At 43.6% G+C, this 24,573-nt stretch overlaps 1 pseudogene; it reads right to left on the bottom strand.

Annotated features, from left to right (window-relative positions):
• LOC145392928 (N(4)-(Beta-N-acetylglucosaminyl)-L-asparaginase pseudogene) lies at positions 1-12,742 on the bottom strand (annotated as a pseudogene).
• Positions 12,743-24,573: the final 11,831 nt, after the last annotated feature.

Here is a 24,573-nt window from a genome sequence, read left to right as displayed (position 1 = left end):
CTACACTACACTTTTCCATTCTCCATTCTTTCCACAAATAATTTCCATCATTTGAGCAGTTCCTAGGTCACTCCTGGCCACAACAAACGGAAATGAATCATAGCCATAACAAGCTGCACCAAACTCACCTTCCGTACTGACTGCAATGATCGCTGCCGTAACAGTTGGGTAATATGCAGCCATCTTAGCTAGAGCGGCTTTAGCAGCGGCTTCTGGTGACAGACCTGACCGCATCCCCTCCACGGTTTTATATGTCGGCACAAACCTCATCATAACATCCCCATTGCCTGTTGCTGCTGCCCCTCCCACTCCCCTATCAACATATGCCCCACTACCTGGTATTGGCGAATCACCTACCCTTCCAGGGATCTTATTTCTCAGTCCATTAGTTGAGGTCCCACCGGCTACTTGACCATGAGCATCAATGGCTACCATACCTATAGTGTCATGATTTGTAGCATCAACATCCTCCCTTTCACCAACAACTGACTGCTTCAATTTCCCCATCTGAGGCGATTCAATTGGACTGTACGGCCCACAGGAGGTTGTAGGATCAGGTTTCATGTTCACCCAGTTGTTAGGCTGGCAATTATTCTCTGTCCAGTTCTTGTGCATCTCAGCAGAAGCCTCAGTGGTTAAATTTTCCTCTTTGAAGCCCATAGATTTTGCAAATTCTGTTGCCAGCTCACCCACAAGAAATGTGTGTTGTGTGTGCTCCATCACTTTCCGAGCCACTGAGATTGCACTCTTCACTCTCCTCAGACACCCTACAGCTCCAACATCATGGGTGTTTCTGAAATACAGTTTGTGATTACAGGCAGTTCTCATTACAGGTAAAGATGTTTAAATGAACAATAATTTCTCATTTAACACTGTAGATATCTATCTATCTATCTATCTATTGCCAGACGCCTCAATCCCGTTTGGGGTGGCCACAAACAAATCGCCTCCAAGTCGCCCTGTCCCCCGCCATTTCACTCCCCTGCTCCCAACTCACACCCCCCTCTCTCATATACCTCTCCACCCCATCTCTCCATCTCATCCTCGGCCTCCCCCTCCCTCTTTCCCCCTCCACCTCACTCACATACACTCTCTTCGTCAGTCTTTCACCCTCCATCCTCTCCACATGGCCAAACCACCTCAGTGTGTTCCTCATAATGCTTCCTATCACATCCACATCAACACCACAACGCTCCTTTATATCCTCATTCGTCAGCCTGTCTCTCCATGTGACTCCACAGGCTCCTCTTAAGTAACTCATTTCCACGGCTCTCACTCTTGACTTGTGTCCTTCCAACAACGTCCAAGCTTCACTTCCGTACGTTAGAGTTGGTATCACAATACTGTCATGTAGTAACTTTTTCACTTCCATGCTCACTTTCCTCTTTCTTATCACTGCTTTCAAAGAACCAGCAACCTTTCTTCCCTGCTGTACCCTTTCAAGCACTTCACCCTCCAAACCTCCATCCTTACTCATCACACTACCCAAGTACTTAAACGTACTCACATTTTCCAATTCCTCACCATCCAACCTCGCTGTACATTCACTGACTTCACCTCTCTCAAAGACCATCACTTTACTCTTCCCTACATTCACCTTTAGATTCCGTTTCTTACACACTCTCTCAAACTCATCCACCAAGCCTTGCAGCTCCCCTTCGTCTTCACTCAACAACACAGTATCATCTGCAAACAACAGTACAGGGAGTTTCCAAACACTATCCTCTCTCACCAGGGCCACTCCAACATCCACTACCCTACCTTGTACCTCTTTTATTACCCCATCCATGTACAGATTGAACAACCATGGAGACATGACACATCCCTGTTTCAACCCAACTTTCAAAGAGAAAAATTCACTTAGTTCACCATCCACACGCACTGCAGCCTTCGCACCATCGTACATACTCTTCACAGCATTCAACAACTTCCCATCTACTCCATATATTCTTAACACTTTCCACAATCCTAGTCTATCCACCCTGTCATATGCTTTCTCCAAATCCATGAAAGCCGCATACAACTTCTTTCCCTTCTCTAGAAACTTTTCCACCAAAGATCTGAGAATGAATATCTGATCTACACAACACTGCAGATATGCTCCTAAAAATAAAATAAAAAGAGAGAATTGCTTTTAAGTGTGGGTTATGTTCCAGCAAGAAAGATGTGATACTAAAGGAATCATTCATGTCTGCAAATAAATAACAAAATGTAACTGATGGTGTGATTAGGTGTACCTGGATGTACTAATGTTAAAGTTCATAGGAAGTTGAAAGAACTAAGGGATATATTGAAATAAATGCTAGTATCAACCATGACTCTTCACAGCATTTCATGACTGCTTAATAACAAACAGTGGGGTGTTATGTAAAAAGTGTTCCTTTCCTGATTAACAGTTTTGTTGTGAAAATCATATTAACTGAAAATGTGTCCAGTGGCATGATCAGTATTTCGGATAAACCTTTCAGATGGACGTCTGTTCACTGATTATCAAGTTGAAAGAGGGGTGTCAAATGCTTCTCATGTGCTCTTCCATACATAATTCATCCAACAAACTCAGTCCCCCGTCAGTTCCTTACCTCATCAACTTCCATACTAATTTTTTTCCCCTACCACATCCATCTGCCTCCTTCATGGCCTACTATACTACTATACCTCCTCCCACCTTTAGACTTACATACTTTCTCACTACCTGTCTTTCAGGGGATAAGCCTGCAGTCCACTGAGTTCATGTTCAGATAAGCATACAATGACAACACCACCACATCTACATCTGTTCTCTCCATATGGCCATACCATCTAAATATTTATACTCACCTATATATAATCACTGCAAGGTGTGGCCAGACAGAATTGGGTACTCCAACAACTTAAATATGAGCCACAGTTATGAAGCAATAACAAACCTCTGGTTACTAACCCTACTGCCTCTCCAATCTGACAACACATGGCCATCAAATGAGGTGAAAGAAGTTACAGACCTTCATCAGGTAATATATATATATATATATATATATATATATATATATATATATATATATATATATATATATATATATATATATACTGTATATATACATACATACATACATACACACTGCACACACACAGTAAAAGTCCCGTAATCCGAATGGCAGGGGACTGAAGATTTTCAAATGATTGTATTTTTTGGACTATTGGGAGGGACCTCTGAAAACATAAGAAATATGTATATGATCATTAAATAAACACTTAAAATGATATGGGTTATTGTTTTACTCACTGAAAATGCATAGAAGCCTAGCTGAACAGCAAGTCCAAGCCAGAGAATCCATAGATAAAGACCAGAGAAAAAAAATCCACTGGATCTGCATGTTAATTTTCACTCAGTTGAGTGAATTTGTGAGTTAATTTTCACTAAATTCACTTTCAGAGTACTGGGGTTTTCAAATTATTGGTGGTCGGATTACAGGACTTTTACTGTATATATATATATATATATATATCCACTCACTCAATGTAATGCTACTCTCGGGTGACTGCCCTTTCCTCTCCTCCTTCCCTTCCTTCCTCTTCTATCTTTCTTTCCTTCATTCTTTCCTTTTCCTTCTATCTATGGGTGACTTCACAGTAAGTGACAAGTCAAATGGTTCCAGTACACCAGGAAACCATTTACTATGCTGGATGGTAACCATAAAACCACATTATGGCACCTGGTGGTGTAATGGGTAATTAAGGCACTCCAATCGGATTAAGCCGGGCAGATTTAGATCCGGATGGTTGGGGTTTATTGCCCACATAATGCCACTCAGGGATGAGTGAAGCTGGTCACTCTCATCTTAAATGTCAGGACCAACTTGCCAAGCCCCTGGCTCCCATGCTTCTCATGGGGCAGCACAGGATTGGATGATGAATGATTGAATATATTACACCACCAGGTGCCATAATGTGGTTTTATGGTTACCATCCAGCATAGTAAATGGTTTCCTGGTGTACTGGAACCATTTGACTTGTCACTTACTGTGAAGTCACCCATAGATAGAAGGAAAAGGAAAGAATGAAGGAAAGAAAGATAGAAGAGGAAGGAAGGGAAGGAGGAGAGGAAAGGGCAGTCACCCGAGAGCAGCATTACATCGAGTGAGTGGATATATATATATATATATATTCCCTTGTACAAAGGAAAAGGGGAAAAAGAAGTGTGTGGTAATCATAGGGGCATTTGTCTTCTTAGTATAATAGGAAAAGTGTATGGTAGGATACTTATTGACAGAGTTAGAGAAAGAACAGAGAAATTAGTTGGAGAAGAACAGGGAGGCTTTAGGAAGGGAAGAGGTTGTGTAGATCAGATATTCATTCTTAGATCTTTAGTGGAAATGTTTCTAGAGAAGGGAAAGAAGTTGTATGCGGCTTTCATGGATTTGGAGAAAGCATATGACAGGGTGGATAGACTAGGATTGTGGAAAGTGTTAAGAATATATGGAGTAGATGGGAAGTTGTTGAATGCTGTGAAGAGTATGTACGATGGTGCGAAGGCTGCAGTGCGTGTGGATGGTGAACTAAGTGAATTTTTCTCTTTTGAAAGTTGGGTTGAAACAGGGATGTGTCATGTCTCCATGGTTGTTCAATCTGTATATGGATGGGGTAATAAAAGAGGTACAAGGTAGGGTAGTGGATGTTGGAGTGGCCCTGGTGAGAGAGGATAGTGTTTGGAAACTCCCTGTACTGCTGTTTGCAGATGATACTGTGTTGTTGAGTGAAGACGAAGGGGAGCTGCAAGGCTTGGTGGGTGAGTTTCTTTGAGAGAGGTGAAGTCAGTGAATGTACAGCGAGGTTGGATGGTGAGGAATTGGAAAATGTGAGTACGTTTAAGTACTTGGGTAGTGTGATGAGTAAGGATGGAGGTTTGGAGGGTGAAGTGCTTGAAAGGGTACAGCAGGGCAGAAAGGTTGCTGGTTCTTTGAAAGCAGTGATAAGAAACAGGGAAGTAAGCATCGAAGTGAAAAAGTTACTACATGACAGTATTGTGATACCAACTCTAACGTACGGAAGTGAAGCTTGGACGTTGTTGGAAGGACACAAGTCAAGAGTGAGAGCTGTGGAAATGAGTTATTTAAGAGGAGCTTGTGGAGTCACATGGAGAGACAGGCTGACGAATGAAGATATAAAGGAGCGTTGTGGTGTTGTTGTGGATGTGATAGGAAGCGTTATGAGGAACACACTGAGGTGGTTTGGCCATGTGGAGAGGATGGAGGGTGAAAGACTGACGAAGAGAGTGTATGTGAGTGAGGTGGAGGGGGAAAGAGGGAGGGGGAGGCCGAGGATGAGATGGAGAGATGGGGTGGAGAGGTATATGAGAGAGGGGGGTGTGAGTTGGGAGCAGGGGAGTGAAATGGCGGGGGACAGGGCGACTTGGAGGCGATTTGTTTGTGGCCACCCCAAACGGGATTGAGGCATCTGGCAATAGATAGATATATATATATATATATATATATATATATATATCACTCTACACACTTCACATCAACTACTAGTTTTACATCTGTTTTCAATGCTTGACAGTACTTCCCTTCTTGATCTGTGCCAGCTCTCTAGTAATTCCTCTAAAAGAAATGCTTACATACATATATACATACCCATCCATAATCATTGCATCTAGTGTGGTTTCTCCATTTTCATCTGGCTTGCCCCCAAAGCCAACCATGCCGCGACACTGATTAATCTCACAGTAATTACAACCAGCCTCAACTGCATCCAAGGCTGCTCCCGGTTTAGTTTCGTTGGTGAGGATATCCCATGCTGTGGAAGGAGGTATGCCTGAGTATATATCCTTTGTCTGTTCAGATTTAATGTACACGTGCTCTCCTTTTAAAGTTATTCCCCTTTTAGGTGCTCAGAGAATGCCATTCTCCCTGTTAAAGAAATTTCCATATTGTATTAAGGTTGGCCAAGGTACAGCTGATGCTTGCTATGGACTGGAAGCTAAACCAAGTGCCCATACCAGCTAATTGCTCCCAACAGATGCTGGAAACTGTTGGGAAAAAAGAAATCTTAGAAGTGTAATAAGATCCATAACAAAGATAGTCTCGGCATGGACTTCTTACTCCATTTACCTGTGGCTAACTTTCCTGCCCAAGGATAATGGCTGTGCAGTGTGGTTATATATATATATATATATATATATATATATATATATATTGTATATATATATCGTTTCGTTTCGTTTTTAAAGGTTCCAACATGCTTGCATGTGTCGGCCTTGGTCACCTAATGGTGGCTCTCCACGCTGCACGATCCATTGCAGCCTCCCTGTTCAGTCCCTTAACCCTGAGGTCACACTTAATGACCTCGTCCCATGTCTTTCTCGGTCTACCCCTCATAACCCCACCCCTAATATTAACACTTCTCACCTTCCTCACCCAGTTATCATCCCCCATCCTCTCCACATGTCCAAACCATCTCAATCTACCTCTCCTCATCACAACAACAATACACTCCAGTCCCATCCTACCTCTCAACTCTTCCATCGTAAACCCAGCCCCTCCAGGCCTTGGACGCAGGGACGCACTGCACATCCACCTAATCATTGTCATTTCTGTACGTCTGAGCCGGCGAATATCTTCCTCCTTCACTGCCCAGGGCTCGCTACCATACAGCATTACACTCCTAACACATGCTGCATACAAAGACCCCTTAGCACATAGGAAGAGTCCTCTCAATGTCAGGAGAGGCAAGAGCTCCTTGAACTTCTTCCAATCACTTCTCACCCTAGCCACAGAGCTAGCTCCAGCCCCACCTCCAGCACACAACATGTCTCCCAAATAAAAAAAACTCTTCCACACACTCAAGAGATTCACCAGCAAGTTCAATCCTTTCACGTCTGCCAATCTCCACCTGCTCACCCCGACACGCTGCACACATAAAATCATCATTATCTCGCAGTCTACCTCTGATACCACTACATCTCTTATGCACCCATTTATCACAAACACCGCACAAGATAGAATTACTTCCCACGCCCTTGTGGCAAACTGCACATGGCCACTCTCCCTCGTCTTTGACAGTACCGCCACCAACCCTAGATATCATCACTTTTGTTTTATCTGCATTTACCCTTAAGCCCTTGTGCCCCATACCATCTCTCCACTTCCTAAACCTTTCCTCCGCCTTCCTTTCATTCTCTGCAGTCAACATCAAATCATCAGCATACAACAACTCCCACGGGAGTCCGTTTCTAAAGTCACGTGAAAGGGCTTCAAGTACCATGATAAACAACATGGGACTCAAGACTGACCCCTGATGCACACCAACATTCACAGAAAACTCATCGCTCAAATCTCCATTCACTCTTACCTGGGTGTGAGCACCCACATACACATCCATAACCACCCTAACCAGCCACTCCTCCAAGCCAAGCTTTCTCATTGCCAACTTCACCACCTCTCTAGGGACTCTGTCAAAGGCCTTTTCCAAATCAACAAAAACAAAATAAAGATCCCTTCTACCAATATATTTTTCCTGAAGCTGTCGAACAATGAATATAGCATCAGTGGTCCCCCTACTTGGCATAAACCCAAACTGCATCTCATCAATATTCACTCTTTCTCTAATCATACCTTCTAAAACTCTCTTCATTACCTTCATTAGCTGATCTAAAAGCTTTATACCTCTATAATTTCCTCTTTCCAGGGCATCACCCTTCCCTTTATACACATTTACAATTACACTCTTCAGCCAATCATCTGGGACAACACACTCATAAATAATCCTATTTATTAGGTCAGTGACTAAGTTCACCCCTATATCGCCTGAGGCCTTCACCATTTCGGCAGTCAACCCAGACACACCTGCTGCTTTCCCCACCTTCATCCTGCCTATTGCCTCACTCACAGTAGCAGCATCAATCAAAGGCCAAGGGCCAGACACTGGATCTGCTGGCTCCAAACCTTCCCTGTCCCAGTCAAACTCCTCATTCAACAACCGGTTATAATGCTCTCTCCATGCATCTTTAATATCCTCACTGTTCACCACTACCCTTCCTTCATCATTCTTCACACACTGCTCACCTATAATATCCCGAGTATCCCTCTTCACCTGACCTGCCACCCTAAATATCATATTTTTCCTTTCCCCATGATTTAGGTTATCAAGTAATAGTCTCTGTGACTCAGACTTTGCCTTGTATACCTCTCTTCTAGCCCTGCGCTTGGCAGCCAAATATTCTTCTTTGCTACCACCCTTCTTCCATTCCCGGAAAAGCCTTCTTTTCTCCTTAACTGCAGCTTCTACACCCTCATCCCACCACCAAGTTACTTTATGTCTTGGTGGTCCTCTTGTCCAACCGCATGTTACATCAGTAACTCTCAAGAAATTGTTCTTGAGGGCTCTGTACTGTTCATTAACACCTCTGTCTACAGCTCTCTGTTCAGCCACCACTCTCCTCATTTCGCTATAGAAGGCATCCCTTACTACTTGGTTTTTCAGCTTCCATATTTTCCTCCTAGGTACACTAGGCGCACTAGGAATTCGCGTACTAGGAATACATAATCTTATGGGAATAATTACATATGGGCGGTACCCCCTCATACCTGGACATTTTTTGGCCCTAAGAGACATAAAAAAGGTCGTATGTTTCAGATATTGTACTAAAGCTATAACTACAATAACAAAAATATGGGTAGTCACCTTAACAATAGTAGACAACAGGCCTGATGACCTTAAATAACAGGGGTTCCGAGGCGCGGCAACACTTACAGCGCTGCACTCCCCACTGCATCAACACTTCCCTCCACAGACTCCTCTTGATCACCTTCCCCAGGAGCATCAAAGTCACTCACTTCGGCCATAAACCCTTCAAAGTCCAATGCTGACACTTCTGACATTGCATCCTCTTTATCCTCAACAGGAACAGGAGCAGACGATGTCGATGGTTCTGCAATTTCACCAACTTAAGTCCGCTGTGTGTAGCTTGTTATGAGCGTCTGTCTTCTCCTGTTTATTTCTTGCCTGTGCCTGTCTGTGTAGAAACGGAAGAGTTTGTCGATACCAACCAGAAGTTCCTCCGTTCTTAGGTTGCTCACTTCTTGTTCCTTCACCTCTTCCTTGAGCTTATCCACGGCAGCAAGGATCTTGCTAATGTTTGACATACACAGCTCAGTCCTGCTTTCCATCACGCTAGGCTGCTCAACTTGACTCTGTCTGGCGTCGGGCTCTGCGTCAGCCTCGTCTATCCGTTGCAACACTTCCTCGGGAGGCTGTTCCTCAGTAGGAGTGTGCACTTCTTGTATGCCCACCAATGTAACGTCCTCGAAACCTGGTACAGCTTGTGCTGCTGTTAATGTTGCTGCCTCAGCATCGGCCAGTGGTTGAATGGCCGTCTCCTGGGTGATGCATAGGTGAGGCACGAGCATTCGCCACGCATGTTTTACCGTTGCAGGTGTAATCTGGTGCCAGGCTTGAAGGAGAAATTCAACTGCATCCTTCACAGTAAAGTTACGCCAAAATGCCTCAACAGTTATGGCACCTGTGGCGGGTCGAGATACAGCTGCTAGCGGAGATGGAACGGGAGCAGATGCCTCAACAAGGTCTTCGTCGTGATCTTCTTGTAGGGCATGAAGCCCCTCTTGTGTGTCGGTCTTCCTGCGTAGGTAGTCGTACACTTGCTTATGGTAGAAATGCTTCACTGTGGCGATTAGTTTTTGATCCAGTGGCTGCACTAGTGACGTCGTGTGGGGCGGCAGAAACACAACACGACAATCCTTGTGAAGATCTTCCAGGTATGGAGGGTGACTTGGTGCGTTATCAAGCACAAGGAGCATCTTAAATGGAATGCCCAGTTCCCGACACTTGGCCCTTGCATCAGGGACACACCGCCTCATTAACCAGTCTGCTATAATGTTCCCGGTCATCCAACCATTTGCGGGCTTGTACCAATACATGCCACTTGCATCCATGTTCGTGAGGTTTTCGTAGCACCTTGGATGTGAAGCTGTGTGTACAACAACTGGCCTCATCTTGTGGCTCCCAGACAGGTTTACAGCGAACATTACCGTCATCTTACACTTCTGGAGCTTGCGACCAGGGGCTTGTTTCTGTCTTTTAGCAATGTAAGTTGATTTTGGCATGGCCTTGTAATATAATGACGTTTCATCGATGTTGTAGATCTGGTCCTTGGTGTACTGTCCCTCTTCAATAATCGCTTGAAATATCACAGGATAGTCTCTTGCGGCCAGCTCATCGGCAGAGGCACGTTTACCAGACACTTTCACGTAACGGAGTTCCTTGCGCTTGAGAAAATGGTCCAGCCATCCAACCAGTACCCTAAAAGGTTTCTCCACCTTTAACCTTCGAGATGCAGCCTTGTAAAACAGCTGGGCTTGGTTCCGAATAAATCTTCCATTGAGTGGAACACCTTCCTTTTCTTTCCGCATTATGAAGGTGGCAAGATAGCCCTCCATTAGTATCATAGCACGATTTCCCACCCCCGAACGGCCGTCTAGGTCAGAGGCACCGTACGTCTTCGCAACAGCCTTTATGGCTTCACGGTTCTTCCACACAGTTCTCACTGTAGATTCAGCCAGTCCCAGGGTTCTCTCGATAGCCGTGTTTCCTTGACCCTCCTCCTTCATCTTAATGATCTTTAACTTGGTGGCATGCATCAGAAGTTTCTTAACTCTTGGGGTTGGAGCCATGGTGCGGCGAAGTATAGGCAGCACAAAAAACACCACACGTTGTACACGACAGGTTAGCTGTAGAGAGCGGATCCGCACAGTGCACAAGCCAGGACTGTTATGGCGCGCCCACTCCCTTGTACCCCAAGCTGCGCAGTAGAATGCCCGGGAATTTCTGCGCATCAACATGATGACATGTGACACGCTGTGTGAGGGGTGGTCGCGCACTAGTAGAAAATGGCATTTTTGAGCCACTCCTTGCCTCTGACTCGCGTTCTGTGCGGTATAGTCGCGCATTGAAGGGTTTTTGGTTATGATTTTTGGTCACTCATGCACAAGGCGAATCACGCACTGCAATGACGCGCACTGTGCGAGCCTACTGTATATATATATATATATATATATATATAACTCTAACTTGGCCTAAATTTATCTCTCCTTCTTGAATGCTGAGTTGTACAAACATATTAAGACTAAATTAACATACTAGTCATGAAGAAGTGCTACATGAAGGATGAAGACCCATAGTACTGACTTTTCCTGCCAGTGAGCTGCATGAAGTGAGCCACAAAAGGGTAAAAACATGAGTCAGTTACCAAGCTTCTGGTCACATTTAATTCATGATTGTACCTCACAGGGTTGATGGTACTGAACAATCAACAGCCATTTTGTCAACAGTTCTTTTGTGACGTTGCTGATGAATTAAAACCTTTTCTTTAATTACCATAATTGGCTTGCATTTCATTACAAAATTGTCCTGAAGCCTAGTATTTTATGTACAGTACTTGCAACCCGTTATTCATGAACCATAAGCATGTCTCACGTGAAGCAGAACTTTAAAATTACATATGCTAAGTTTCAAGTTAGGACTGGCTGTATCAGTTGTAAAACCAAGCACTTCAATCTTGTAGGGGTGGTTACTAACAAACTGCATTCACATTGTCCTATTCTCCACCATGAGGCATCCCTCTCTCCATCTCACACTATGCTCACCATCTTACCTCTCTATTCCTTCCTTTCACCTCCTCCATGCTCTCCCTCTCCCCCTCTCTCTTTCTTCCTCCACCTCACTCACAAACACTCTCTTATAACAGCTGGTTAGAGAACTCATCTGCAGAGTGAAAGGATCCCTATAATTCAATCCCAACAAGTGCAGTGATGACAGCTGCATATGTTTCATACTTACTGTCTGTCATTTTCCTCCCTGACACATAAGATCAGCAGAATCAGGAATGGGCTAAGAAATACGCCACTCCCTTCTTGCCTTAGGAATATTACCCACCAGAGGAAAGTGGGAGGCAGAAGAGGTGAAATATTTGATCATCTGTGGACAGAGAAACATAGGAACTCTCTCAGCCTTTGGAATATTACCCAATGGAGGAAAGTGAGAAGTAGATGAAGTAAAATGTTTAATTATCTATAGACAGAGAAACAATGTCCCTCTCAGCTTTTGAATATTAACCGGTGAAGGAAAGTGAGAAGTAACAGAGGCGAAATATTATACAGAGAAACAATAAGTCTGGAAGGAAAGTGAGAAGTAACAGAGGCGAAATATTAGACAGAGAAACAATAAGTCTCTCTCAGCATTAAAATATTACCCAACAGAGGAAAGTGAGAAGTATCAGAGGTAAAATATTAGGCAAACTTTTGTCCCCAAGTGAAGGTCCCCCTCCCTCCCATTCTGTGTTTATAGATAGGTTTTAAGCTTCAAGTGATGTGGCAGCACTGTGTGTGTTTGGCTCTAAGTGTTAAGCAATGTGGCAGGACTGTATTTGTTAATATTCAAATGTATGGATGTCTTTATAAGAGACATTATGAAATCTGGCCTAACAAAGAAAATACTAACCACTCTTTCAGGACTTTAAAAATACTGCTTGAAACTTGAAGCTTACCTGCAAACACAAAGTTAGAGGTGACTAAATAGCCAACCTACCTTTCAGTGTAGCCTCTGGGAGTTTCCATGTAGTGATGACAACTGGTAATGGAGCCTTTGTACTCTTGGGAACCCTGACATGGTGTGGCTGCCAGGTTTCACCAAGGAATGCAATGGTGATGGTTCCAAGGAGTACAACCGAGAGTCGTCCACTTGCGGCCATACTTCTCTTGTTTTAAGTGATCAGATATACTGAAAATAGCAGATATGTAATTATACAAAACAGCAGGCAAATAAGCAACGCCTCCAGGTCAGGATAACTCTAGTATTCCTACCTCATGTGAGACAAATATTGTATAAAGTATTCAGTTAAGTGGGCATATAAGACTGAGAGTTAATATGGCAAGTTTTAGTATAAAACCCACCATTTACTGACTCAAAGGGTTTAGTGTCTGCACCATAGGATATATATCCATACGGTGCCTAGATTTGGCTCCTTTTACTTCTTCATACTGGTAGATAATAAAACCACATAGGTGCTGTAGTAACATCAACCATACCCTCAACAAACCCCTTGAGAAGGTCTTCCTATCTCCCTCACATCCTTCTGTTGCCAGCTGGATGCACAAGGCATGCATTACATGACTGGTCCACTGTAGAGTCATAGTGCCCACAGCTGACACATCCTTTTGATCTATCTCATGTTTATTTCATGTTGTGTTTTAACATAGAAACTTGGGTGGCCCCTTGTACAGTCAGTTCTCAGAAAATGCATGATTTTGTAAAACAATTGTCATTAGCGCAGGAGGGAAATTATGACTCTCTCTCCATAAACATGGTCAAATATAAGTATAATTCAGAGCCCTGTGATATCTTTCTCTGCTCAAGCCAAGCGTGTTGTCATTCTGATTGAGTATAGTTGGCTCCCGTTTATGTTTTGGTTGTTCTGTTTGTGACATGTCTGTGCTTTTTGTGTGTGTTTTGTGGCAAGTGGTCAGTCAGCAGCCTGGCCACCCACAGGCATTCCCAACTGGCAGGGAGGGCAACCATGGGTTGCACAAGAGGCTGGTCAACGAATTTGAACCAGCAGCCATCAAGGGTGCAAAGTATGAGAGACTGAGAGGGAGAGAACAGACACGACAAAATGAGGGAATGATAATCACTCCTGGAGCAGGGCTTGGTTAAAAAAACTGCATCCCTAAACAGAGGGTTTCCCATAGAGAGGTCAAAAGTGGAAGGACAACCAATGTGAGGGTTAAAGTGATTCTGCAGTCCAACAAGGATGGGGAGGAAGAGGCAAAAGACTGACCTACCAAATGAATTTATGGGTCCATGAGAAACCCCCAGGGGCCAGTAAGGATAACAGTCACTTAGGTCTCCCATGATGAAACAGGGAGGCAGCAGATCACATCCAGACCACCACTGTGACACAGTCAGCATGAAAGGTACAGCAGACAGCAAGGAGGTCCATGACATGGTGGGATGGGCAAGAATGGTGAAACCTAGAACAAGGGGTGTTGTGCTATAGATACCATGATTTTACTCCCAGTGCCCCAGTGGTCTGCATGAAAGATACAATATCCCAAACAGACATAGATCTGGGAAGTGCACATATCAGGTTAAAACTATGGGGCTTACACAGGAAAGAGCATACATTACAGCACATACAACACAAACCAATCAAGAGAAGTGAAAACCATTAATGTGCACAAAGGAAAGTGATAAGCATGACAAAAGATGAAAACAAATGTTGAGAAATAACACTGCCCTGATAGAGACACAGCATCATCAAGAAGGCTAACAAGGGAGTCAGACTCCCAAGACATAGCTGGCCACAATGCACCACATGGAAAGCTGGACAAGAGGATGGCATTGAATGCTGAAGAGTAAGACTTTCCCAGTCAGAGGCAAGAACCAATAGGAAGGACCATATGATGGCAGTGACAGTGAGAGAAATGAGTGCAGGTCTTTCCCCAGTAACATGCTGTAGGGTAGTATCTAAATACAGAGCCAAACTGGTACAGTGAGGGTGCTGGGAGACTAAGGAACAGGGGCACACAGAGGCTTTGGAGCAGGCAGGGGTGGACAAGCACCACTGAAAGAGAGGATGGGTGGGTGGACACATCAGTGACATGGTCAGTCCCACTATCCTTAACTTGACATCCATGAAGAAAGGGAAGAACATACATGCAAACCAAATACTACAAATGGCCCAGGATAAATCTACCTGGCAGGGGTCCCTGAACTTTTGGATGACTTGAGAATCAACCACGGACCAACCCTGCATGGCCTGGAAGGAGAGGAAGGAGACCTCCAAGAGCTAGGAGGAACATAATCCCTGGAAGTGAAGCTGGTCCAAGATCTCATTGCCAGATTCAGGGACATAAGGCTAATCTTCCCAAATGAGAACTGACTGCAGGTAATGGAACTGCCCACCAGACACTTAAAAGGCAATTTACAGAGGAAGATGAGAGTCTGAGGTGAAGCACACACTTTTTCTAAATTGAACTATGCAGTGGAAAAACAAAAAGCCGTACCCTATCCTAGCACTGAATTCACCCTCCACACAGTACTTCTTACAAAGGGAAGTATTCACAGCTGTTGACAGTTTTCTCGGGCTTGAAAAAACAGGAATGTTACCAACAGACCTGATGAGTTGGTGACCAGTTGCTCACCAGTACCAGAGGATGGAGAGGATGTCTGATGCACTTTCTGAGGGTGCTGTCCAACCAACAGCACTTCTGTCACCACTGTCAGAAGCAGCTCACAGTGCTTATAAGACATGGCTTCTGTCCCAGGTATCGGCAATTGTTCCATGAGCACATCAACAGCAAATAGCAAGACAACAGACAATGCCAGTGTTGCAAGGTCCCATCACTTTCAAAGCAGTAGAAAAATGGTATGATATAAAAAATGGGTTGGCCGAGACTATTTATAATGGGTGGCTCAAGATGAACTCTTGAGAGGTCTGTGGGTAGCTACTGGTATTCCCTGATATTTAAAGTGGCCAGACATATTTCAGGGGCAGGGTTGTGTAAGGGAGGGGGGCGGAAAAGGAGGCAGAATAACATGAGGTACATGTCTGAACTGAGCAGAAGCCAGTTATGAAGGCCCTGCTCCAAGTCAGCTACCGTTGGTGAAAATTCACAAGTGACCTTCTTGTTTAATTATGTTGAGTTACTGGTGAAAATTCACAAGTGGCCTTCATGCATAATTATGTTTCACAAGTGTTCACCTCCTAGGTGTTGGCAACCATAATTCACTTGCTTGATGTAGTGCTGCCTACCTCTTCCTTCACCTTTATCACTGTTTTTATGTCTTCCCCCTCTCCTATTTCTCCCATCTTTCTTGTCACTTATTATTCTTCTTTCTTTTTCAGGTGGTTACATCGAGTGGCAAGCCAAATGGTTTCCTGTAAGCCAGAAAACCATTTACAACACTGGGTGGTAACCATATAACCAACCCACATGTGTTCCCTACATGTTAACAAGTGAGTTGGCAGGGGTTAGTGCCCTTTCCCGTAAAACCACTAACTCAAAGACAAACGGCCACCCCTTACGGGATTATGGCGTCTGGCTATAGATAGATAGGTAGATGGACAAGGTTCACCTGGTGATTACTGTGCAGTTTAGAAAGAATCCACCAACTGCTGCAGTTTTTTTTTTTTTTTTTTTTTTTTTTAATTAATGTTTGTCATGCCCAACTGAAATATTTATTATTTGCATTTTGTCACAAACCTATTTGTTTTCTGTTTTTAAGTTTATCATATTTATTTATTTATTTGCTTTTAACAGCAATTATTCCTCAAGGCATTCTTGGATCTAACCTTGCCATTCATGGGTTCTAGCCTTGACATTCTTGGGTCCTAACCTTGATATTCATGGATCTAACCTTGATATTTTTGGACCCTAACCTTGGAATTCTTGGATCTAAGCTTGATATTCTTGGATCTGAGGTTGATATTCTTGGGTCCTAACCTTGATATTCTTGGATCTAACCTTGACATTCATGGATCTAACCTTGATATTCTTGGATCCTAACCCTGATATTCATTTTGTTTCATTTTGAAGGCTCCAACATGCTTGCATGCATCGGCCTTGGTCACCTAATGGCGGCTCTCCATGCAGCTTGATCTCTGGCATCTTCCTTGTTTAGTCCCTTATTCCTGAGGTCACACTCAGTGACCTTGTCCAGGTCTTTTTTTGGTCTACCTCTCTCTATCCTACCCCTAACATTAACAGTTCTCACTTTTTGCACCCAGTTATCATCCCCCATCCTCTCCACATGCCCAAACCTCATCACAACATCAATACACTGCAGTCCCATCTTACCTTGCAACTTTTCCATTGTAAACCAAGCCCCCTCAGGCTCACACTCAGGGACGCACTGCACATCCAACTAATCATGGCCATTTCTGCACGTTTGAGCCTGCGAATATCCTCTTCCTTTGCTGTCCAGGTCTCACAACCATACAGCATTACACTTCTAACACATGCCACATACAGAGATCCCTTGGCACACAGGGAGAGCCTTCTCAGTGTCAGGAGAGGCAACAACTCCCTGAATTTCTTAACCACTCCTCACTCTAGTCACAGAGTTAGCTCCAGCCCCACCTCCAGCACATAACATGTCTCCCAAATAACAAAACTCTTCCACACACTCAAGAGACTCACCAACAGGTTCAGTCCTTTCATGCCTGGCAATCTCCACATGCTCTCCCTGACACACCGCACATGTGAAATCAGCATTATCTTGCAGTCTACCCCTAATACCACTACATCTCTTATGCACCCTCTTATCATAAACACTGCACAAAATGGAGTTATTTCCCACGCCCTTATGGCAAATCGCACATGGCCACTCCCCCTCTAGATACCATAACTTTTGTTTTATCAGCATTTACTCTTAAGCCCTTATGCCCCACACCATCTCTCCATTTCCTTAATCTCTCCTCTGCCTCCCTTTTATGCTCTGCAGTCAACACCAAATCATCAGCATACAACATCACCTACAGGAGTCTGTTCCTGAAATCACGTGAGAGGGCTTCAAGTACCATAATAAACAACAAAGGGCACAAGACTAACCCCTGATGCACACAAACATTCACAGAAAACTTCTCTCTCAAAATTCCATTTGCCCTTACCTGGGTGCGAGCACCCACATACATGGCCATAACCAACCTAGCCCTAACCAGCCACTCCTCGATCCCAGGCTTTCTCATTGCCCACTTTGCCACCTCTGTAGGGACTCTGTCAAAGGCCTTCTCCAAATCAACAAAAACAAAGTACAGTTCCCTTTTCTTTCCTATACATTTTTCCTGAAGCTGTCGAACAATGAATATGGCATCAATGGTCCCTCGGCCTGGCATAAACCCAAACTGCATCTTATCAGTATTCACTTATTCTCCTACGATACCTTCTAAAACTCTCTTCATTACCTTCATTATTTAGTCCAAAAAGCTTTATGCCTCTGTAATTTCTAAGTTGGTGGAAGGTTGGTGTCCCTTCCCGGAAAACAACTAACTAAACATACAAACAAGAAGCCTTGGACCAGGACTGACCAATAGGTGATGACTAAGGACTGAACAGAGGACATGGTACGGATTATGACATGGAATGTAAGGGGTGCTAATGATGAGGTGAAAGAGGGAGAGAGAAAGAGAGAGAGATCGTCCAGGTGCTTGAGATGCAAAAATGGATGTATGTGGAATAACTGAGACTAAATCGAGAGGTGAGAGTGTGAGAGAATGGGAGTACCGGTATGGATGGGGTATATGCATGAGAGTGAGTGAGAATGAGAGGGCAAAAGAGGGAGTATGTATTGTTGTGTGCAAGAGATGGAAGGAGACTATAAGAGAGTATGGATCAACTGGCTCAAGGATTGTGTGGGTAAGACTTAAAGTAAAACTACAAGTGTGGATGACTGTGTGTGTGTGTATGCGCCAATGCAAGATCGTGCAAGCAGAGTGAAAGAAGAGTTCTGGGCAAATGTGGAAGCGTGCATGGAAAAGTTTGAAAGGAATAAGAGAGTACAGTAATCCCTCCAATATCCGACGTAATAGAGCCAAAGGCATGTCCGGATAGTGATCCTGTCCGGATATTGGGCCCAAGCCTCCTGGACTTGTACTTATGGACCCTAACTCAGAAAAACACCTATGCAACTCCCTCTGGACATGCATTGCACCTATTTAAGACCCAAATCACACCAATAAGGGACATAAAAGACTGAAATAAATGCAAAAGAACCATAAAATGAGGTTTTAGAGGTGAGTTTATACAATATTAAACATTCTGGGTACTTACAAGTCCCTGGCTCCTGGACTGGTTTGAACCACCAGTTTGCAGTCCACAGTTAATCCTCTGCACTCTAAATTCTAATTTCTTAACACTGCACAACACTGTAAATTCCTGTGTGTTCTAGTGGCGAGGTATTGCAGTTTATTCACTGTTTATTCACAAAAAACAAGCACCTGTGGCTTGCACTGCTATAAGCATCTGCTCTCGATTGGAGTTTGGCTGTGACTGTTGATGATGGCAAGGTAACAGAGTTGCCAGATCGCAACGGCCACATTACCAATCTCCTCAACTTTCATTACCAAATTTAACTTTTCATTACCAAATTCGTAAAGGTAGCATTTATTCTTCACTAATTACATATACAAGTGGAAATACATGTAATCACTCTCCTTATAATTAACACCATGTTGATTATTTTCACTCTATGTAGGGTAGCAGATTAATCAGAGAGAGCAAACAATCCACCATCTCCATCCTGTGTATCCTCATACATGTGAAAAATCCATTTGGTAATGCATTATTCTGATTCATTACCAAACGGATTTTTCATTACCAAATTGGCCCGCACTTGGTAATGAAAAATACCAAATGGCAAGCCTGACAGGGGAGGGGGGAGGGGGAGGAAGGAAGGGGTGAAGGGACCATGGTGTAACAGCTGTTCGGCACCACGCGGCAATTTCAAATTACGGGAGGGAAAAAAGTCAGATTTTTTTCATTTTTTTTTGTGGTTTTTGGCCCATTTTGGGAATACTGGATCCCGGGACAATTATGTCCAGTTAGTGGGGAGGTTCGGATATTGGGCGTTCGGATATTAGAGGGATTACTTATTGACTGGATATATGAATGGAAATGTAGGGAATGTGAAGGTGGGTGGAGTAGTTGGTGACTGGGGTATGCCTGCAGACATGGATGATGATGGCAGTGCTCTAGTGGATATTTATGCGGGGTGGGGGTTGGTGAGAGTTAATACCCAATTCAGACACAAAATGATCCACAGGTATACATGGCGAGTGATGAGAAGGGTGGGTGGTGAACTGCACGAACAGACAGCACTGATTGCTTATGCGTGCGTGGATGACAGACTGAAAAGGTGTGTAATGGATGCAAGAGCATACAGAAGCTGGGAGAGTGGACTTTCTGACCACCATGTGGTGGTGGTGAAAGTCAAGGTTCAAATGCAATGGAACAAGAGAAGGAAGGAAGGGCAGAAAGAAGTAGTCCATACAAGGAGGGTAGAAAGGTTGCAAGAGAATGGAAAAAAGGCAGAATATAAGAGAGAAGTGGAGAAGTGATTGAATAAATATGATTTGGAGCATATGGGGGAGGTGGAAGGGGTGTGCAAGATATTCACAGAAGTAATATGTGCAGCATAAGAGGTGGTAAGTGAGGTGAAGAGAAGACGAAAGGGGGTGCAAGGAACAGCATAGTGGAATGAAGAGGTGAGACAAGCAGTAGCGCAATAGAAGAAAGCATATAGTGAGTGGATGGGAAGCAGAGGCGTGGAGGAAGTTGAGAGATGGAAGAGAGAGTTAATTGCAGAGAAGATAGAGGTGAAAAGATTAGTATGAGAGAGTAAGAACAGAGTGGACGAGGAGTTTGGAAGGAACTTGAGTGTAAAGTGGAGGGAATGTAGGAAATGTTCTGGACAGAGGTGAAGAGAGTAAGACAGGGTGATAAAAATGTTAGTCAGGGGGTGAAAGATAAAAATGGTAGATTGCTAGTGGAGAAGGGAGAAAAAGTGAGCAGATGGAGAGAACACTTTCAGGAACTGTTAAACATACAGAATGAAAGTGATGCAGGGATAAGTGGCTGGGGAATGGCTGGGAGAAGAAGGGAGGTGAGAAGACAGGAAGAAATCAGTAGGATGGAAGACGTGGAAACAATGAAGAAAGTCAAAATGGGAAAGCCCCAGGAATGGATGGAGTGTGTGGTGAAATGCTGAAGCATGGGGGAGAGATAGTAGTAGAATGGGATATGGCAGATGTGCAAAATGGGCCCGGGAGGAAGGTAGAGTCCTGGAGGATTGGAAGTCAGGTATAGTAATTCCCCTGTACAAAGGAAAAGGGGAAAAAAAAGTGTGTGGTAATCATAAGGGCATTTGTCTTCTTAGTGTAACAGGAAAAGTGTATGGTAGGATACTTTTTGACAGAGTTAGGGAAATAACAGAGGAATTAGTTGGTGAAGAACAGGGAGGTTTTAGGAAGGGAAGAGGTTGTGTAGGAAAAAGAAGTGTGTCGTAATCATAGGGGAATTTGTCTTCTTAGTGTAATAGGAAGAGTGTATGGTAGGATACGTATTGACAGAGTTAGGGAAATAACAGAGGAATTAGTTGGTGAAAAACAAGGATGTTTTCAGAAGGTCAGAGGTTGCGTAGATCAGATATTCATTGTTAGGTCTTTAGAGGGAAAGTTTCTAGAGAAGGGAAAGAAGTTGTATGTGGCCTTTATGGATCTGGAGAAAGCATGTGACAGGGTGGATAGACAAGGAATGTGGAAAATATTAAGAATATGTGGAATAAATGGGAAGTTGTCGAATGCCGTGAAGAGTACCAGTATGTATGAGGGGGCTAAGGCTGCAGTGCATGTGGACAGTGAACTGAGTGAGTTTTTATATCTGAATGTTAACTGAAATCTCAGGTGATGAATTTTATCGTTGTATAAACTATTAAGACGTGTTTTGATTGTACTGTACTTCGGCTCATTGTTACCACTCACCACCAATCTCGATAGCATGATCACAGGTACTTGTAGGGAGATAGGGAAAGTAGGTTGTAGATCATTGGAGCACTGCCAGTATAAAGTTGGGAGACAGTACGGCTCGAACTTGTCGCTGTTTATTGCACGTTGTGTCGTTGGCTAGAGTGAATAGGTAGATCTCTCTCTCTCTCTCTCTCTCTCTTTTTCTCACCTTCCCCCTTTGTGTATCATAAGTGAGGTGAGTTACAGCGCAACTCTGGGGTTACGGAGTTTATTGTACAGTTCCATCGAATTGTGATTAACAGAGTAACATAGCATGATGGCAAGCCTCCTAGGTGACCCTATCTCCTGCCTCCGCCCTGATTGTGTTCTTGGGCCTTCTCTAACCTCTTCTGATCTGAAGGGATTCTCTCCGGCATTATATATAGCTTGGAGAGGATGTGTGGCGTTATGTAGTGTCTGGTAGCTTTCCATTCACGTGGACTAACCGACTAGGGCTGGTTACTCCACATGTTTGAATAAGTCATGAAATTCTTGGTCATCTGGACTAAGAGACTGTTTGAGATACATCATATGTTAAGGATTCTTGATGGTCTGGGACAAGATTGTGGATAGACAATATGTGGATTGACATTCCTAGTGAGAAGTTGTGTATGTCTCCAGCAGACACTACATCCTATACATTGTGTTATGAGGTATATTTTAGGGCCTATATAGTGTCAACAGAAACAGGGATGTGCCATGTCTCGATGGTTGTTCAATCAGTATATGGATGGGGTTATAATAGAAATATAAGGCAGGGCAGTGGATGTTGGAGCATCCTTAATGAGTGAGGGCAGCATTTGGAAGTTCCCTGTACTGCTGTTTAGAGATGATACTGTACTGTATTGTTAAGTGAAGATGAAGAGGAACTGCAAGGCTTGGTGAATGACTTTGGAAGTGTTTGTAAGAAACAAAATCAAAAGGTGAGTGTAGGGAAGTGTAAAGTTATGGTCTTCGAGAGAATGAAGTCACTGGATGTACAGTGAGGTTGGATGATGAGGAAATGGAAAATGTGAGTGTATTTAAGTACCTGGGTAGTGTGATGAGTAAGGATGGAAGTTTGGTGGGTGAAGTGCTTGAAGGGGTACAACAAGGAAGAAAAGTTGCTGGTTCTGTGAAAGCAGTGATAAGAAACAGGGAAGTGAGCATGTAGGCTAAGTAAAAAAGTCGTTGCATGACAGTATTGTGATACCAACTCAAATGTATGGAAGTGAAGCTTGGGCCTTGTTGGAAGGACACGAGTCAAGAGTGAGAGCAGTGGAAATGAGTTATTTGAGAGGAGCATGTGGAGTTACATGGAGAGACAGACTGACAAATAAGGAAGTAAAGGCATGTTGCAGTATGGATGTGGATGTGATAGAAAGTATTAGGAGAAATACATTGAGGTGGTTCGGCAATGTGGAGAGGATGGAGAGCGAGAGACTAATGAGGAGAGTGTATATGAGTGAGGTGGAGGGGGGGGGAAAGGGAAGGGGAGGCCAAGGATGAGATGGAGGGATGGAGGGGAAAGGTATATGAGACAGGGAGGTGTGAGCTGGGAGCAGGGCAATGAAATGGCGGTGGACCGGGCTACATGGAGGCAATTTGTTTGTGGCCACCCCTTACGGGATTAAAGCATCTGGCAGTAGGCAGATAATAGAATTTCCTCTTTCCAGGGCGTCACCCTTCCCTTTGTACACATTTACAATTGCCTCTTCAGCCAGTCATCTGGGACAATACACTCATATATAATCGTGTTTATCAAATCAGTGACTAACCCCACTCCTATAGACTATCTCCTGAGGTTTTTAACATATCACCTTGATATTCTTGGGTTGTAACCTTGATATTCTTGGGCTGTAAACTTGATATTTGTGGGTCCTAACGTTGACATTCTTGGGTCCTAACCTTGACATTATTGGGTCCTAACCTTGGGATCTTCCAGTGCAAACCATGGCAGTTGCAAGAAATATGGTCTTGTTATAGGACTTGCACATGCCAAATAAAACCTGACATATCTTTAAACAAAGGCTCTGAATGGAGGACCTTTTCTATACCCTTTTTACTTAAACCTGGCCTAAAATTGCCATCTCTCCATCCTGAATACCAAGTTATGACATGAGGTTAACCCTAGAAGATGCTAGTCATGAAGAAATGCTACCGTATGGAGGGGATGTAGTGCCACAGTTGTCTTTTTCTGCCCCTCACCTTTGTGAAATAAGTTGCAAAAGGATGAAAATCTGCACAAGTTAAGAATACAAAGAGTGCTCTTATTAAAGTTAGAGTAAAAACAGTGCAGTTAAAAGAGTGGCTGTTAACACTTTCCATTCTTTGGATGGCCCAGAGCATCAACATTTTATATGCAAAACTGTTCTTTGGATGGCCTTAGGTAAGTTTGACTGTTATGTAAGTTATGCTCAGGTTAGAAAAAAAAAAAAAAAAAAAAACTGGAACTTCAATACATAACCAGCTGAAAAGCTCCTGAGACAACATTAAGGACTTGGACAGCTAGACAGTAATGGGACTGGGTGGTAAATTGGAGAGATGTTGGAATGGAAAAGTATCAAAATTGAATCCCAGTCTAAATATACGACTTTTAAACTAACAGCCCAGATTTTTTTTTCCTTTTGCAGCTTGTTTCACATACATCTGTGGCAGAAAGATAATACACTCTGCATCCTGTCAACAGTGCTTCTTCATGACTGGCATCATATTCTAAAGTTAATCTGTTTTTACAACTCAGCATTCAAGAACAAAAGAAGGCATATGGTGAATGGTTGGCGAGTAGAGGTAGGGGAGAAGATGAGAGAGAGAGAAGAGAGAGGTATATGTGAGCAGGAGAAGGGAGGTTAAGAGACTGGTGAAGGAAAGTAAGAAGAAAGTGGATGAAGAGTTTGGGAGGAATCTGAGTGTGAAATGGAGGGAGAGTAAGAAATTGTTTTGGAAGGAGGTAAAGAAAGTAAGGCAGTGTGAAAGGGGAAATAGTAGGGGAGTGAAAGATAGGAATAATAGATTGTTGGTGGAGAAGAGAGAGAAATTGA

This window comes from Coenobita brevimanus, chromosome 23, assembly GCF_032717465.1.
Source record: "Coenobita brevimanus isolate Jiangsu-jjx chromosome 23, ASM3271746v2, whole genome shotgun sequence".
NCBI classification, from domain to species: Eukaryota; Metazoa; Arthropoda; class Malacostraca; order Decapoda; family Coenobitidae; genus Coenobita; species Coenobita brevimanus.
The sequence above is the reverse complement of the archived record's forward strand: the minus strand, read 5'-3'. Positions and strand labels throughout refer to the sequence as shown.